The 20,198-nt window shown below is 39.6% G+C and overlaps 1 protein-coding gene across 3 annotated transcripts in view; it reads left to right on the top strand.

The window, feature by feature from the left end:
- Positions 1–20,198, top strand: part of tub (TUB bipartite transcription factor) — a 200,456-nt gene that overhangs the window by 115,076 nt on the left and 65,182 nt on the right. The window lies entirely within an intron of this gene.

Here is a 20,198-nt window from a genome sequence, read left to right as displayed (position 1 = left end):
ATCAACAGTATTAAAGTTTTATAAATTTTTGCCTCTTTCCAGCAACTTTGTGAAACATTTTCACTTCCTAACCAACATTTTTATAGAGAACTACAGATCTGTAGTTTTGTTCATAAGTCTTTTCCTGGGTTTCAAGATTTAACGACTGACACACTTTTAGATGTGTTTCTGACACAGCTCCCAACTTTAAACGACTTAATTGCACATATTTATAACCCAATTTTATTTTACGCCCTGAGTCTCTGAATTCAATTAAGTCACTTTGGGAGGGTGACTTAGGAGTGACCCTTCTGAGGAAAGGAGCCAGCTCAGGTGGTTCGGGCATCCCGTACGGATGCCTCACGAGCGTCTCCCTGGGGAGGTCCTCGTTGCACGTCTCACTAGGAGGAGATCCCGAGGCAGGCCAAGGACCAGATGGCAGGATTACATCTCCTCTCTGGCCTGGGAACGCTTCGGGGGTTCCCCCATGGAGAAGTTGCTCATGTTGCTCTGGAGAGAGAAGTCTGGGGGTTTCTGCTGGGACTTTTGTCCCCGCGACCCGATTCCTGACAAGCGGTTGAAGATGGATGGATGGATGAGGAGAGCTGGTCTATCTGTGCAAGACACATACTCATACAATGCAAGCTAACACATTCTACTTATTATACTAAGGTCCGACTGGCTAAGACGTATGACGGGATATTGGTATTAATGTATGTGATCTGTGTCAACAGTCTCCAGCTAATTTAATATATTGTTTTGGTTTTGTCCAGCCTTTTGCAGCTATTGAACTGACATTTTTAATATTTTGTCTTTGGTAATTGGCACAAAGATTGATCTGAATCCTCTCTGCAGACAACTGAGGCCCTCGGTCATCTTCTCTTCGCAAATCCTAACAGAATCGTGGAGCATTCTTTCAGGATTTGTTACCTTCCTTAAATTAGAAGGCGACTGAGCATTTTTGCCACGCCCGCTGTATTAAAGGCCTACTGAAACCCACTACTACCGACCACGCAGTCTGATAGTTTATATATCAAAGATGAAATCTTAACATTGCAACACATGCCAATACGGCCTTTTTAGTTTACTAAACTACAATTTTGAATTTTGCGCGATGTATCCTGTTGAAAACATCGCGGTATGATGACGCGTATGATGACCCGTGCGTTTGACGTCACCGGTTGTAGCGGACATTTTTTTCCAGCCCGATCCAAGCTATGAGTAGTCTGCTTTAATCGCATAATTACACAGTATTCTGGACATCTGTGTTGCTGAATCTTTTGCAATTTGTTCAATTAATAATGGAGAAGTCAAAGTAGAAAGATGGAGGTGGGAAGCGGTGTATTGCAGCTGCCTTTAGCAACACAAACACAGCCGGTGTTTCCTTGTTTAAAATTCTCGAAGGTGAAACTTGACTATGGAACGGAGCGGTCAAGCGAACCTGGTTCCCGACCACAAGTCAACCGGTAGGTTTCAGTGAGAAAATTGTGGTAATAAGTCGGCTCTTACCGTAGAGATGAGCGGAGTTTGCGTCCTCCTGCAGCTGCGTGGCTTCCCTCAGAGACACTGGCAGTCACCACACCCATGGCCACACCCTTTCGACTTTCAGGTACCATATAATCTCACTATAACACTAGTAATACAATAAGCAGATAAGGGATTTTCCAGAATTATCCTAGTATATGTGTCTAATAACATCTGAATCGCTCCCACTGCCCCCATCTTTTTTTTTTTGCTTGTACTTCACTCTCACTTTCCTCATCCACGAATCTTTCATCCTCGCTCAAATTAATGGGGGAATCGTCACTTTCTCGGTCCGAATCGCTCTCGCTGCTGATGGCCATGATTGTAAACAATGTGAGGATGTGACGTCACGCTCACATCGTCTGCTACTTCCGGTACAGGCAAGGCTTTTTCATTAGCGACCAAAAGCTGCAAACTTTATCTACTAAATCCTTTCAGCAAAACTATTGCAATATCGCGAAATGATTAAGTATAACACATAGAATGGACCTGTTATCCCTGTTTAAATAAGAAAATCTCATTTCAGTAGGCCTTTAAAGCTGTTCTTTATTTTCTCAAACTGGAAAAGGCTTCACATACTGCGACCCTGTTCTGTCTCCCTGTAATGTTTTTCTGATCTTGAATGGGATTGTGTTGAACATTTTAATTTCCCCTCGGAGATTAATAAAGTATCTCTGATTCTGATTCTGATTCTGAATGGTTGTTGAAGTTTCAGAAAGTATTGGGGTGGTATCCAAAAATACATAAAGGAGACTGATTTCCAGCTTGGCATCGATTAAGACATGGTTAAATTGTGGTTGATTAATGTGTATTGCTGCAAAATGTCATTTAATAGGCTAATATTTTGTGAATATTAGCTTTTCAATATTAGCTTGAACTTATTAGACTGATTTTTTTTTTTTGGGTGGGGGTGAAAAGAACATTTGATTTGTATTGTATTGTATTTTTTTTAACTGTTTTGTCAAAAAAAATAACCAATACACAAATATTTAAGGCTCATGTAGAAATATATAAAAAATGAACATGGTTAAAATTTGTTTAAAATGCATAAATAGGCTTAACCCGTAGGGGACAAAGACTGACTTTTTTGTCATTTCACTACATGTTTGCTGTATCTTGGTCATATTTTTTGTTGTTTCTCCATTAAAAAACATTTTTTCTAAGAGGGTTTTTTTATGTTAAATTTAGAAATTCTAATGTCCAATTCTTTCCCAGGTGTATAATGCACTGGCTGTCAGTCCACAATACCACAAAGACAAACATGACATAAGTCCAAGGGCTTGAAACATTTTGGAGATAGGCTCCAGCACCCCCCGCGAGCGGTAGAAAATGGACGGATGGATAGATAGATATTTTAAATTTTTTTCATGAGATCTCTCAATTTGATCTTAACATTTTTGGTAACCCTTTGAAGGACTTTGATCAAATGATGACACTATTTTCAATTTGTATACATTTACATAACATTAGTTATTTTAATAATTTAAACCTGTGGCGTTATATAATCAAAAGGCCTTCAAAATTCTAACAAAAGGAATAAAAAAAATATTTCAAATGTTTTTTACGCCCTTCAAAAATGTAAGGACTTTTATGTTCTGGCTTTTAAGATAATTAAAGTATAACATCCCCACAGGGTTAATTTATATGTTTGTAAAATCTTAAACATAGACACCACAGTATTTCAAAGTATACTTCTGCCCTAGAAAGAGTTTTGCTATGACTGTAATACTTCAAGGCTACTACAGTGGGCTTGTCGCGTATATACAGTATAATAAATCTTGCTGTTGAAAAAATAGAAGCTTAGCGCGCTGTTTTGTCTATCCTATATTACATTATTCTAAATACCATATTTTCCTGACTATAAGCTGCTACTTTTTTCCTACGCTTTAGATCTTCCTGCGGCTTATAAAACGGTGCAACTATTTTATGGATTTTTCTTCGCTAACGGTCATAATGTTTTTTTTTTTTTTCAAAAAATAGTTTTCAATGAACATCAACAGAGACACTGAAAAGGTGTGTTACTCTGCCATTTTTGGGGATGAGTTCGCTAAAAACAGGGTACAAATAAGAAAAGGAGTAAAACCACAGAACATAAACTGGATACAGGCCACAAAGGTCAAAAGTTATCACCCACTTGCTGTGACTCTTAATTAGTTGAAAAAAACTACTTATTATAGAAGTTTAAAAGCAAACTGCCTTTTTTCATTCATATATATTTATATTTATGACATTTATGATGTTGGGTAACTATGATATTTATAAATAAATGAAAATCAAAAAATGTTCAACTTAAATAATACTATTTTTAAGGCGCCTTTCAGTGCACTCAATAATAGTGTATTGAAAATAGAGACCAGTAAAAATATTAGATAAAAAACAAATAACACTCGATAAAATCACAGTGAATCAGCAGTCCGGAATAAGTACGTTTTGAGTCTTGATTTGAAGAGTGAAAATGAGTCCATATTGCAAAGGTCAGAGTTTAGTACATTCCACGTGACCCTTTACAGAAGCCTAAGGGCCCCTGGTGAACACACTTAAATATCAAACGCTTTTGTAGCATAACGTTGTCCTTTTCCTTAGCGCATGTGTATTACATGGTCGAGGCAGTAAGAGTGCGTTGTTTAATGCTTTTAGCACGTTCGAAAGTTGCCACCCTCTACCTCGGCAAACAAACCCTTGAAAATCACTAGTAATGATTGCCTACTACAAAGTTAAATTGTAAGACAGCAGGATGCTTACATTGTTTGTATTTGATGCAAGTTTTTACAAAGACAACTTATCTCTAAACGGGCAGTTTGTTTGTTATGGTAAAGCATTTAGCGGGTTGTTTACAATTGGGTCTGCCTCTAATTAATTCCACTTTACATCTTCTAACGTTTGAAAATCAATGACAACAGACTCACTGATTGCTCTCTCAAACCAGGTGACTGGACATCTGGGAGAGAAACCTCTCATAATTAAGAGGGCAATGAAAGGTTTTATGCACAACAGCTAGAAAACCAACAAGAAATCAAAGATGATAAAAGATGTGTTGCTAACACGCATACTTGCCAACCCTTTCGTATTTTCCGGGAGACTCACGAAATTCAGCGCCTCTCCCGAAAACCTCCCGGGACAAATTTTTTCCTGAAAATCTCCCAAAATTCAGGCGGAGCTGAAGGCCACGCTGCCTCCAGCTCCATGCAAACCTGAGTGAGGACAGCCTGTTTTCATGTCCGCTTTCCCACAATATAAACAATGTGTCTGCCCAATGACGTTATAACTGTAGAATGATCGAGGGTGAGTTCTAGGTTTCTTATGTGGTTTTATTGTTGGGCCGTTTCATTAACGTCCTCCCAGCAACACACAACAACAGCTGTCACGTTTTCGTCTACCGTAAAGCAGTTTGTCTGCCGTAAACAGCAATGTTGTGACACTCTTAAACAGGACAATACTGCCATATACTGTACATGCATGTGGTTAGAAAAATAGTGACAGAGAATAGAACAAGGATGGACGATTCAAACCTTAACTCAACAATGAGTTGATGAGTGTTATGTGTGTGTACATGTGTAAATAAATGAACACTGAAATTCAAGTATTTCTTTTATATATATAAAATAATATATATAATAATATAATATAAAAATAATATAAAATAGCAAGTTGGCGGCGCCCGGACGGGCTGCGACACTGCGGTGCTCTTGCTAAAGATGGAACATTTGGCGGAAATGCCGGACAGTTCTGCAGACTTCATGGCTGGCTCGCATCGTGGTCACTTCGTGATCACGTACGACCGCCAGACACTTCTGGATATGGACATATCGGGCCGTTTTGGACTGATAGACGCGTGCGTGCTAAACATGCTAACTAGCATGGGAATACGTCGGCGGCTACATCCAGCGGCCTGTGAAGCAGGGGAGTCTAGTAGCAGCGGGGGCCGTCTACGGAGCAGACGCCAGCGGTGGGATCGGAAACGCGGATGCCGAGCGGGGCTTAAAACAAAGCACAAGGCTAATCCCCACAGAACACCACTTCCCTCCATCCTGAAGACGGATTTAGATGAAAGATGCGAGACTACTGGTCTGGGTAAGGAGTCTGTTAAATTAGAACAAGTTTTTTCTGCTTTGAGTGTTTCAGAGTTGGACATGTGTTTTACTGAGGTGGCTAACTATGATGCGTGCAGTTTATCAAAGTAACAAACAAACAATCGGAAAATCCCTGTTACTGAGGTGGCTAACCATGATGCGTGCAGTTTATCAAAGCAACAATCAAACAATCGGAACATTCCCGTCGTATCAATTCCTAGATATGGTCGTAATTATACTAAATGCACTGGGCATAATAAACACAACATTATTAATATTGCTACTACGGATAATTTGATCAAAAATTCCCTAAAACAGCCCACTACCTATAATATAGGTTTTTTAAACATAAGATCATTGTCTCCCAAAACGTTGTTAGTTAATGATATTATCAGAGACAACAATCTTAACGTCATCGGTCTCAGTGAAACCTGGCTTAAACCAAACGACTTTTGCGCTAAATGAGGCATGTCCTCCTAACTTTACACATGCGCATATTGCCCGTCCGCTTAAAAGGGGTGGGGGGGTCGCACTAATATACAACGAAAACTTTGACCTTAGTCCTAACATAAATAATAAATATAAATCGTTTGAGGTGCTTACTATGAGGTCTGTCACACCGCTGCCTCTACACCTGGCTGTTATCTACCGCCCCCCAGGGCCCTATTCGGACTTTATCAATGAATTCTCAGAGTTCGTTGCTGATCTAGTGACACACGCCGATAATATAATCATAATGGGGGACTTTAATATCCATATGAATACCCCATCGGACCCACCGTGCGTAGCGCTCCAGACTGTAATTGATAGCTGTGGTGTCACACAAATAATAAATGAACCCACGCATCGCAACGGTAATACGATAGACCTAGTGCTTGTCAGGGGTATCACCGCTTCCAAAGTCACGATACTCCCGTATACTAAAGTATTGTCCGATCATTACCTTATAAAATTCGAGGTTCAGACGCATGTTCGTCAAACTAATAATAATAATAACTGCTATAGCAGCCGCAACATTAATACGGCCACAACGACAACTCTTGCTGACCTACTGCCCTCGGTAATGGCACCATTCCCAAAATATGTGGGCTCTATTGATAACCTCACTAACAACTTTAACGACGCCCTGCGCGAAACCATTGATAACATAGCACCGCTAAAGTTAAAAAAGGCTCCAAAAAAGCGCACCCCGTGGTTTACAGAAGAAACTAGAGCTCAGAAATTATTATGCAGAAAGCTGGAACGCAAATGGCGCACGACTAAACTTGAGGTGCACCATCAAGCATGGAGTGATGGTTTAATAACTTATAAACGCATGCTTACCTTAGCTAAAGCTAAATATTACTCAAATCTCATCCACCGTAATAAAAACGATCCTAAATTTTTGTTTAGTACGGTAGCATCGCTAACCCAACAAGGGATTCCTTCCAGTAGCTCCACCCACTCAGCTGATGACTTTATGCAATTCTTTAGTAAGAAAATTGAAGTCATTAGAAAGGACATTAAAGACAATGCGTCCCAGCTACAACGGGGTTCTATTAACACTGACACGATTGTATATACGGCGGATACTGCCCTCCAAAATAGTTTCTCTCGTTTTGAGGAAATAACATTAGAGGAATTGTTACAACGTGTAAATGGAATAAAACAAACAACATGTTTACTTGACCCTCTTCCTGGGAAACTGATCAAGGAGCTCTTTGTATTATTAGGTCCATCAGTGCTAAATATTATAAACTTATCACTTTCCTCGGGCACTGTTCCCCTAGCATTCAAAAAAGCGGTTATTCATCCTCTTCTTAAAAGACCTAACCTCGATCCTGACCTCATGGTAAACTACCGACCGGTGTCTCACCTTCCCTTTATTTCAAAAATCCTCGAAAAAATTGTTGCGGAGCAGTTAAATGAACACTTAGCGTCTAACAATCTATGTGAAACCTTTCAATCCGGTTTCAGGGCAAATCACTCCACGGAGACAGCCCTCGCAAAAATGACTAATGATCTATTGCTAACGATGGATTCTGATGCGTCATCTATGTTGCTGCTCCTCGATCTTAGCGCTGCTTTCGATACTGTCGATCATAATATTTTATTAGAACGTATCAAAACACGAATTGGTATGTCAGACTTAGCCCTGTCTTGGTTTAACTCTTATCTTACTGATTTTAACTCTTTAACTCTTATCTTACTGATAGGATGCAGTGTGTCTCCCATAACAATGTGACCTCGGACTACGTTAAGCACTCTTCAGCATCTACATGCTGCCGCTAGGTGACATCATACGCAAATACGGTGTTAGCTTTCACTGTTATGCTGATGACACCCAACTCTACATGCCCCTAAAGCTGACCAACATGCCGGATTGTAGTCAGCTGGAGGCATTACGCCTATACTGGCTCACCTGCACTGGCTTCCTGTGCACTTAAGATGTGACTTTAAGGTTTTACTACTTACGTATAAAATACTACACGGTCTAGCTCCATCCTATCTTGCCGATTGTATTGTACCATATGTCCTGGCAAGAAATCTGCGTTCAAAGGACTCCGGCTTATTAGTGATCCCCAAAGCCCAAAAAAAGTCTGCGGGCTGTAGAGCTTTTTCATTTCGGGCTCCAGTACTCTGGAATGCCCTCCCGGTAACAGTTCGAGATGCCACCTCAGTAGAAGCATTTAAGTCTCACCTTAAAACTCATTTGTATACTCTAGCCTTTAAATAGACTCCCTTTTTAGACCAGTTGATCCGCCGTTTCTCTTCTTTTTCTTCTATGTCCCACTCTCCTTTGTGGAGGGAGTCCGGTCCGATCCGGTGGCCATGTACTGCTCGCCTGTGTATCGGCTGGGGACATCTCTGCGCTGCTGATCAGCCTCCGCTTGGGATGGTTTCCTACTGGCTCCGCTGTGAACGGGACTCTCGCTGCTGTGTTGGATCCGCTTTGGACTGGACTCTCGCGACTGTGTTGGATCCATTATGGATTGATCTTTCACAGTATCATGTTCTCATATGTTCTCATAGTCATCAGTATCATCAGTATCACAGTATCATGTTCTCATAGTCATCATTGTCACCGACGTCCCACTGGGTCATTATTGTCACCGATGTCCCACTGGGTGTGAGTTTTCCTTGCCCTTATGTGGGCCTACCGAGGATGTCGTAGTGGTTTATGCAGCCCTTTGAGACACTAGTGATTTAGGGCTATATAAGTAAACATTGATTGATTGATTGATTGATTGATATATATATATATATATATATATATATATATAGTAAAAAAAAAATATATATATATATACTACAATAAATATATATATATAGCTAGAATTCACTGAAAGTCAAGTATTTCATATATATATATATATATATATATATATATATATATATATATATATATATATATATATATATATGTATATATATATATATATATATATATATATATATACACAGTGGGGCAAAAAAGTATTTAGCCAGCCACCGATTGTGCAAGTTCTCCCACTTAAAATGATGACAGAGGTCTGTAATTTTCATCATAGGTACACTTCAACTGTGAGAAACAGAACGTGGAAAAAAAAATCCAGGAATTCCCATTGTAGGAATTTTAAAGAATTTATTTGTAAATTATGGTGGAAAATAAGTATTTGGTCAACCATTCAAAGCTCTCACTGATGGAAGGAGGTTTTGGCTCAAAATCTCACGGTAAATGGCCCCATTCATTCTTTGCTTAACACGGATCAATCGTCCTGTCCCGTTAGTAGAAAAACAGCCCCAAAGCATGATGTTTCCACCCCCATGCTTCACAGTAGGTGTGGTGTTCTTGGGATGCAACTCAGTATTCTTCTTCCTCCAAACACGAAGAGTTGAGTTTATACCAAAACGGATACATGGATGATACAGCAGAGGATTGGAAGAATGTCATGTGGTCAGATGAAACCAAAATAGATATTTTTGGTATAAACTCAACTCGGAAACATGCGGCTCTTTAGCTCTCTGGAGCTTTTTTAAAAAAATGTATGAAAAATGGAAAAAGATGAGGGGAAAAATATACAAAAAATATATTCTTTGCTTTAATATGGTTTCTGTAGAAGGAAAAACATGACACAAACCTCCCTAATTGTCATAAAGCACACTATTTACATCAAACATGCTTCACTGATTCGAGTATTTGGCGAGTGCCGGTTTGTCCTACTAATTTTGGCGATCCTTGAACTCACCGTAGTTTGTTTACAGTTATAACTTTCTCCGACTTTCTAGTAGTGTTTTATGCCACTTCTTTTTCTGTCTCATTTTGTCCACCAAACTTTTATCGTTGTGCGTGAATGCACAAAGGTGAGTTTTGTTGATGTTATTGACTTGTGTGGAGTGCTAATCAGACATATTTGGTCACTGCAAGCTAATCGATGCTAACATGCTATTTAGGCTAGCTGTATGTACATATTGAATCATTATGCCTCATTTGTAGCTATATTTGAGGTCATTTGGTTTTCTTTAAGTCCTCTTAATTCAATTTATATTTCACTATCTGTATGTAATATGGCTTTTAATTTTTTGCGGCTCCAGACAGATTTGTTTTTGTATTTTTGGACCAATATGGCTTTTTCAACATTTTAGGTTGCCAACCCCTGGTCTATCCTATCCAACTGTGGCAGCCATCCGTGGTGCCATCTTGGTGATATGAAAAAAAACCATTAAATTCAGGAGCCTTCGCTGTATTCCAGGCCATGGACGTCCAAACATATCGAGAATTAGAGCAGTGACCTGTAATTATTTATCCTGTAAAAAAATATGTTTTCAATCAAACTGGTCCTAAAAATAATGCATCTTGGTGTTGTCCAAAACTAAAATACAGTATTCAAATAACAGGCGGGTTGCAATCACGTGACCTAGAGGCACATCCAGGCACCTACGGGTTTCAATGGTCTAAGCCCTATTAGGCTAATGTTTTTTAACCTGAATCAGTGCAGATTTAGGTGTATTTTGAAAGGTTTAGAGGCAAATATTAAGCAATTATGATTTTTTTTTGAATGGGATGGAGTGAATATTTACACTCTTAAGAACAATTTTATAAAAATATTTAAACTAGGGATGGGCGATTTATTGAATATACTCGATATATCGTGGGTTTGCGATATGTTAAGATTTACTATGTCGTGATATTCGAGTATATGTTCTCACGTAGTTGCTTTTAGCTGCGGGCATTACACTACAGGCTTTCCTACTCTTTCCTTTCTCTATTTCTCACAGAGAGATAAGAAACACGCCTTGTTGGATACGTCACATACTGTCGCGCGTGCAACGTCATACATATTCGCCGAGCAGAGAGGTAGCGACATGGGTAACGTTAGCTGTGATGCTAGCGGTGCGGTGTGAGTGGTAATACAAGAGAAAGAAGGTGCAAATCTGGTAACAAATGAAGGAAGAATTAATTCCCAAGAAAAACAGCACAGGCTCCATAGTCTGGAGGTGTTTTGGCTTCAAGTGGGAAGATGTTGAACAGACAACCATAATATGTCAAGTATGCGGCAAAAGTGTTGGTACAAAATGTTGTAATGCAGTAGTTTTTCCAATAGATGGCACTGTTGGACTGTTGATTAATTTCATTCCACTTTGTATATGCACTTGCCATATTACCTGTGTGCATGCCAGTCAATAAAAACTCTGCCAAAGAACAGGTTATGGGCTCAGATCGTCGCTAAAAAGCTGTTGTGCACGAACTTTGTGTGAATATAAACAATACTCTGGGATCTCACAATGGAGGATACGCTGTTTATTGACTGACTTAACGGACAAGAGAACTGGGCAACATGGTAGTTTCAGATGGAACACTTGCTAAAGGCTAAAGGACTATGGGGCATGCTCATGGAGACGGAGACGCTAGCCGCAGATGCTAATGGAGCAGCAAAGGCTGAATTCACAAGATGTAGAGAGGAAGCGTTCTCCATGTTAGTGCTAAATGTAAGTACACCCAAGTTGTACCTGATAACAAGCTGTCAAACTCCCAGAGAGGCGTGGACCACGCTGAAAGCCCATTTTGAGAGGGATACTTTGGCTAATAAACTGTTCCTGAAGAAAATATATTTCAGTTGTGAAATGAAAGAAGGAGAGGCTTTTACTGATCATATAAAACAAATGCCGGAGCTAACTGACCAGCTGTCAGCAATTGGATCTGTAATTGAAGAGGAAGACCAAATTGTAACACTGTTGGGTAGCTTGCCACCAAGTTATGCTACAATTGTCACTGCACTAGAAACAAAGATTGACAACCTGACTCTGAAGTTTGTTCAGCAAGCATTAAGAAATGAAGAGCAAAAGCGAGTGAATGCTAATGATTCTAGTGGTGCTACGTCAGGTGGTGCATCGGCCATGTCATCATAATTTCGGGGAAATGTGCAATATAGCTCCAAGACAGTGGGAGCAGCAAACAAAAGCACGTGGAGATGTTACAAATGTGGTAGAGAAGGCCATATCAAGCGCGATTGTCCAACCTTGAAAAATAAATTACGAAAGAAAATCCACAAGGCTAAGCGCATGATGTGTGAGGATGAAGAAGATTCCTCTGAAAGTGCCTTTGTGATCAGGGATGCAAACAGTGACAGACCACAAAAGGCTAAGTGGTTAATTGATTCTGGAGAATCAAAACACATGACGGGTGATAAAGACATTATTCAAGAAAACCAGCAGTTCACAAAATCACAGTTTGTGAAACTGGGTGACGGCAGGCTGGTTGACGCCAAAGGAATTGGAAATGTCAACCTGAAAATTAATTTCAAATTAAGTGATGTAAAAACCCCGTTTCCATATGAGTTGGGAAATTGTGTTTGATGTAAATATAAACGGAATACAATGATTTGCAAATCACTTTCAACCCATATTCAGTTGAATATGCTACAAAGACAACATATTTGATGTTCAAACTGATAAACATTTTTTTTTGCAGATAATCATTAACTTTAGAATTTGATGCCAGCAACACGTGACAAAGAAGTTGGGAAAGGTGGCAATAAATACTGATAAAGTTGAGGAATGCTCATCAAAAACTTATTTGGAACATCCCACAGGATTGCAGGCTAATTGGGAACAGGTGGGTGCCATGATTGGGTATAAAAAGAGCTTCCAAAAAAATGCTCAGTCTTTCACAAGAAAGGATGGGGCGAGGTACACCCCTTTGTCCACAACTGCGTGAGCAAATAGTCAAACAGTTTAAGAACAAGGTTTCTCAAAGTGCAATTGCAAGCAATTTAGGGATTTTAACATCTACGGTCCATAACATCATCAAAAGGTTCAGAGAATCTGGAGAAATCACTCCACAAAAGCGGCATGGCCGGAAACCAACATTGAATGACTGTGACCTTCGATCGGCACTGTATGAAAAACCGACATCAATCTCTAAAGGATATCACCACATGGGCTCAGGAACACTTCAGAAAACCACTGTCACTGAATACAGTTTGTCGCTACATCTGTAAGTGCAAGTTAAAGCTCTACTATGCAAAGCGAAAGCCATTTATCAACAACATCCAGAAACGGCGCCGGCTTCTCTGGGCCCGAGATCATCTAAGATGGACTGATGCAAAGTGGAAACTCTTCTGTGGTCTGACGAGTCCACATTTCCAATTTTTTGGGGATATACTCGACATCGTGTCATCCGGACCAAAGGGGAAGCGGACCATCCAGACTTATCGACGCAAAGTTTAAAAGCCTGCATGTGTGATGGTATGGGGGTGCATTAGTGCCCGAGGCATGAGTAACTTACACATTTGTGAAGGCACCATTAATGCTGAAATAACATATGCTGCCATTTAAGCACCGTCTTTTTTATGGAAGCCCCCCTGCCTATTTCAGCAAGACAATGCCAAGCCACATTCAACACGTGTTACAACAGTGTGGCTTTGTAAAAAAAAAGTGCGGGTACTTTCCTGGCCCGCCTGCAGTCCAGACCTGTCTCCCATCGAAAATGTGTGGCACATTATGAAGCGTAAAATACGACAGCGGAGAATGACTGTTGAATGACTGAAGCTCTACATAAAACAAGAATTGGAAATAATTCCACTTTCAAAGCTTCAACAATTAGTTTCCTAAGTTCCCAAACGTTTATTGAATGTTGTTAAAACAAAAAGTGATGTAACGCAGTGGGGAACATGCCCTTTCCCAACTACCTTGGCATGTGTTGCAGCCATGAAATTCTAAGTTAATTATTATTTGCAAAAAAAAAATTAAGTTTATGAGTTTGAACATCAAATATATTGTCTTTGTAGTGCATTTAATTGAATATGGGTTGAAAAGGATTTGGAAATCATTGTATTCCATTTATATTTACATCCAACACAATTTCCCAACTCATATAGAAACGGGGTTTGTAAAAAATGTCACAATGTATGATGTGCTGTATGTTCCAAAACTGTCTGGGAATTTATTCTCAGTGGGCGCTGCTACCAAGAAAGGGAATACAGTGCGGTTCAGAAAGTGTTGTTGCTACAAACATGGAAAATGTGGAACACTTCATGGAATGGGTACACAAAGAGCTGATGGACTATATCAGCTGAATATTGAAGGAAGTTAAACTATGTCACAGTGCTTCTGTTGCAGCCAGCCTGTGGCACCAGCGCCTTGATCACACTACCAAGCTTAAAGAACTAAAAAATCTGGTGAATGGAGTGAACTTTTCTGCAGAAAAAGATATTCCCTTCTGTGAAGGATGTGTGGAAGGCAAGTTGGCTAAGAAGCCATCCAAGTCGGTTGGAGGAATTTGTTCCAAACGCAAGATGACGCTGATTCACAGTGATGTCGGTGGTCCCATGCAGACTGAATCTATAGGTGGAGCAAAATAGTTTGTGACTTTCATTGATGATTACACAAGATGCTGCAAGGTATACTTCTTGAAACAGAAAAATGAGGTGCTAAGCAAATTCAAGAAATTTGAGAGAAAATTCTCAAATGAGTCTGGTTTAAGCGTCATAAGGCTGAGGACAGATAATGGTGGTGAGTACACATCAGTTTCAAGAATATTTGAAGTCTTAAAGCATCCACTATGAAATGACTGTACCTCACTCACCACAGCAAAATGGTGTTGCAGAAAGAACAGAAAGAAAAAAACAGGACATTAGTTGAAGCAGCTATAGTAGAAACATGCTGTCACATGCAAAGTTGTCAAAAATGTTCTGGGCAGAGACTGTAGACACCGCAGCTTATATACAGAACAGACTGCCCACAGCTGTTCTGGAGGAAGAGACACACTATGAGAAATGGTGTGGAAAGAAACCTGACATGAGTCACATGAAGGTGTTTGGCTGTATTCCTTATGCACATATCCCAGATGAAGAAATAATGCAACTGGACAAAAAGGCTCTGAAGCTCCATTTTATGGGATATGCAAACAATGCCAAGGGATATCGCCTGGATGATGAAGAGAAGAGGAGGATTCTAATCCATCAAGATGTCATCTTTGATGGATCAAACTTCAGCTGGAAGCAGGAAATTAAAGTAGTCTGTTCAGAGACTGAGATAACCATTCAGACAGATGAGAATGAAACACAACATGATGAAGTCACAGTTGACAGCACTGTCAGAACAAGTGGCAGAATCAGAAATGCTCCAAGAAGATTTGGATATGATGAGATTGTCGATATAGTGACTGTTGATCATCATGCCAATATGGGTCATGTGACGGAGCCAATCACACTGAAAGAACTATTGGCGAGTCCTAATGCAAAACAATGGCAGGAGGCAGCTGACTTGGAATATGAGTCACTGCTGGAAAATGAGACGTGGGACTTGGTGAATTTACCAAGAGAAAGAAAGGCAGTAGGATCGAGATGGTTGTTTAGAGTCAAGCATCATAGAGATGGAAGAGTGGAGAGATACAAGTGCAAGCTCGTTGCCAAGGGCTACTCACAGTTGTATGGTCCTGACTATGATGAAACATTTTCACCTGTGGTACGTTTCAGCTCTATTCGTACATTATTGTCCTTTGACATTCAAAAGGATGTACACCAGATGGATGTTGTAACTGCATTTCTTAATGGGCAGCTGTAAGAAGAAATCTAAAAGGAGCAGCCAGAGGGCTACATCAAACCAAGGCAGGAACACCTGGTATGCAAACTGAAAAAAATCAATATATGGACTGAAGCAGTCTCCTCGCTGCTGGAGCAAGGCTTTCACAGAGTTCATGATGGAAATCGGATTCATGCAGAGCACATCAGACCCCTGCGTGTTCGTGAGATCAAGAAAAGAGCTTGAGACACTCACAGTTTACGTCAATGATTTGATTCTGATAACAGAGTCAACTGAGAGCATGAACGAGCTCAACATGGTTACAAGGAGCGCTACAAGATGAAAGACTTGGGAGAGTTGTCCAATATCCTGGGCATCTCTGTGATCCAAGATAATGAGAACAACCGTGTAATTCTTCTTCAGAAGCATTACATTGAAGCCATACTAAAGAAATATGGAATGGTTAATGCAAATCCCGTGCCAACTCCTGCAGAAGCCAGTGTCAAATTGACAAAGCGATAGTGTCAGTAAGCAAGTGGAACAGTATACCTATCAGTCAATGGTGGGAAGTCTACTGTACGTTGCTATGGCCACACGATTACACAGCTCAAGCAGTGAGTGCTGTGTCAAAGTTCAACGCAAATCCAGATGCTGCACAGCTGACCGCTGTGAAGAGGATACTTCGATACTTGAAAGAGACAGTGAACTTTGCTCTCAAGTATGAGCAGTCAGACTCTGGAGCTTTGATTGGATTCTAAAATGCGACAGGGTTGAAGATCAGGATGACCGACGCTCAACAACAGGCACAGTTTTTCTACAGAGTGGAGGAGCAGTGAGCTGGCTCTGCAAGAAACAAGCAACAGTTGCACTTTTAACCGCCGAAGCGAAGTACATCGCACTCAGTCAAGCCGCTCAAGCAGGGATCTGGCTGAAGAGATTACTGAGTGATCTCGAAGTGGAAACTATGTCCACAGTGATCCTGGAAGACAACCAAGGAGCCATCGCAATCGCGAAGACTCCTGTGAACATCTCCAGGACCAAACACATAGACATTCGCTATCACTACATCCGTGAATGTGTGCAGAATGGACACATAGAACTACAATATTCTCCAACAAATGACATGAAAACGGATATCTTTACCAAACCACTGCCTAAACAGAAGTTTGAATATCTCATGAGTGAGATTGGACTTTTCCCTATTTAGATAAAGTGGTTAGTTGTGCTCAACAGGTCTACGTCGAACGCTGCCTTATCAAAGCAAGTCTTAAAAGAAAACAATTGTTTTTGTTGTTGTTTAACATATTAATGTGAAGGAGAGCACAGCTCTGTAATATTATTTAGAAGGAATTCATGTCATTGAAAAACTAAGTGGGAGTGTTGTAATGCAATAGTTACTCCAATAAATGGCACTGTTGTACTGTTAATTCATTTCATTCCACTTTGTATATGCACTTGCTTTATTGCCTGTGTGTGCATGCCAGTCAATAAAAACTCTGCCAAAGAACACAAAAAGCAGCAGCACTGCTAATTTGTAGCATCATTTGAAAAGTCGCCCACTAGAGAAAGAAAAGTGCTTGAAACTCTGCATGTCAACATCTCCGTTCGGTGCCACACCCACAAAATGCCGAAGGAACCTGCACATTAACACCATTTCCAGATCAACACTGTGTTAAAAAAATAGTCAACAACAGAAGGGGATACATTTTGCAGTAACCTAGCACATAGCGAAGGACATACACTATTTGATTTCCTATTATGTAGCTAATTTTTATTTGACAGTTATTGAAATATATTGTGTGACATCATGCACAAAAGTGCACTTTATTTGTTTTAAAATATTGGAATGGCGTTCTGTATAAAAAGTGCACTTTAATTTAGTGTTGTTTTGATATGTGTTTTTAGTGACATCATGCACAAAAGTGCACTAATTGCTTGTTTTAAAGTGTCTCTGACAATCTTGTACTTTGTTTTGGAAATGACATGAATGTTTGTGCCACTGCTTAATAACTGTTTAATAAACACAATTTTGGTCAATTTACGTACTTGTGATTTCCCTCTCTGCATGAAAGTTTAAAATTAGCATATATTAAAGCTGTAACCCTAGTGCGTGAATGTTGTCTGTCTATCTGTGTTGGCCCTGTGATGAGATGGTGACTTGTCCAGGGTGTACCCCGCCTTCCGAGATAGGCTCCAGCACCCCCCGCGACTCCGAACGGTAGAAAAAATGGATGGATGGATGGCTGAACAAGAATATTTTAATCTAGACACAGACAATCATCATACTAATTTGATTATATGCATTAAGTGTTAATTCAAGGCAAAGGAAAAATATGGAGATATATATCGTGTATCGTGACATGGATAAAAAATATCGAGATATTAATAAAGGCCATATCGCCCAGCCCCAATTTAAACCATTTATTATGACCAAGAGGTTACTGCCACCTCACTTCACTTGACACTCAACGTATTTACAAAAGAAAAGATTAAGACACATCACCTCTTTGCATCTGAGGGGTCCACAAATGAAACATTAATCTGTGAAAGACAAAGTTGTATTCATTCATGCATCGGTAAGTAACGTATTTGATTGTCATGAGTGCAGCACTGCTCTGATCATGACGCTAATCAGAAAAGGGATCCATTTATTTGAAGTTGATTTCCTTCTCATCTACAATTCATGTCTGCAGTTGTTTTATGATGCAAAGTTGATCTTTTTTCTCATTATTGAGCTGTAAATGTCCATGTTCAGCAATGTTTGATTCTGTATAAGCTGTTGAGTCCACAAAAGACGTATTCATCTAGTTTATTAATCCAATAAGGATATTTTCTTGATGCTAACAAACATCGGCAAATGCGCTATAATGTGGTCATCTGTGTCGAATAAGGCACTTGGATTTCCTGCACAACAACTAAGCTTTTAGATTCTGTTGTGAAAATGGACAATGAAACTACGGTGGATTGGAACAACAATCACGATATTTATTACTAGGACTTAACATGATGTTAGTTTATTTGCTCAAACATATTTATATTTAGGCATAGCAACCACAAAAGAACAATATAATGTGATCTCTTGTTATTTCTTTACGTTTAGTTCTGCTATTAAACACTAATAAAATAGTAGAGACTAAACTTGATTGCATCACAAAGTTTCTCAAACAAATCAAATGATCAAACCAACATTTTACACAATAATTGCTGCAGACAAAAACAGTCTGATTGTATTCCACATATGATGAAAATGATATTAAAGTTTATTTCTGGTCTTGCCGTCCCGCGGCTGTGTAGTTGGATCAGAAGACACGTCCGAGACGCTTTGCTGAACCAAAACTTGCTTTATTACAAGCGAGCGTCATTTAAACAGTACCCGGAGGAATCTTAGTAAAAAAAAATTGAAGATTCCTGGCTTGGAGAAGCCAAACCATCAGTTTATATATTCCCTATTTGTCTGTCTGGGTGTGCGCTAAGTCTAAACAGCACCACCTGACCATAAAAGGAGATGTTTGTGTGTAAGTGTCTCGAAAACAACTCCTTTAAGTCTTAACTTAAAGGTTGGCGTTTGTACAGGAAAGGTAGTCTTTTCTCAAGGATATGGTTATCATCTTTACATTTCGAGGTCCCAATTAGGGCCTCCTTCTTACGAGAAGTGATCCAATTCACGTGCGAATATCAAACTAAGGGGCCTTATCTTATCATGTGATCAAACTGAAATACCACTGAGTACTCAAACTTGAAGGTTTGCTTTCTCCAAGATGAATACGAACATTCACCATATGTAGAACATAATTTGAGTTAAATTAAACACTTCAATATTTTTAGGAGCCATTTCGTTCGACCCACTTTAGTTTTTTCCCCCTGATTTTATTAATGTTATAAACCCCTTCTTTCTGAATTTTATGAATGCTCTTTTATATCTGTCTATTTGAACGATTAGAACACCGAAGAACAGAACAGCAATACGGCATTTTCTACTCAAACTCTACACTCACTCTCACTCTCACTTGTTTTAATGCTACAGTCAAGCAGCTTGACCATCGTGTGAATGAAGCGGTGAAGATGAAAAACAGACTACCATGAATTGATTAACGTGGACCCCGACTTAAACAAGTTGAAAAACTTATTCCGGTGTTACCATTTAGTGGTCAATTGTACAGAATATATACTGGACTGTGCAATCTACTAATAAAAGTTTCAATCAATCAATCGAAAACGTGACGTCATATGCGACCCTCCTATAAAGTGCAGCTAGTGCGCTAATTGCTGGCTGGAAACTAATGCGCTAGTCGCTAGCGGGCGACTAAACCTGGCTATCTAAAATGTATTTGAATCCTCAAAAGTACAGTAAGTGCATATGGTTATGTCACTGCCATTTTGAAAACTACACTACAGTGTTTTGGATCAATGTTGATCTGCATTTAAAGACATTGAATTAAGTTCGTGCAAAAATTGCGGGTGGAATATAAAAAATATATTACAAAAAGGTGAATCGACCAAAAATGTCAAAGCCCCTGTGCAGTACCTCTGTGAATCCCTGGGGTTCGTGCACATTAAAAAAACAAGAATTACAAGTTAAAAATCTTCGATAAGCACATAGAACATTTCATATTCTCTTTTCAACTGTAATTTTGTCCACGA

This window comes from Nerophis ophidion, linkage group LG02 (genome assembly GCF_033978795.1).
Source record: "Nerophis ophidion isolate RoL-2023_Sa linkage group LG02, RoL_Noph_v1.0, whole genome shotgun sequence".
Taxonomy (NCBI): Eukaryota; Metazoa; Chordata; class Actinopteri; order Syngnathiformes; family Syngnathidae; genus Nerophis; species Nerophis ophidion.
The sequence above is the reverse complement of the archived record's forward strand: the minus strand, read 5'-3'. Positions and strand labels throughout refer to the sequence as shown.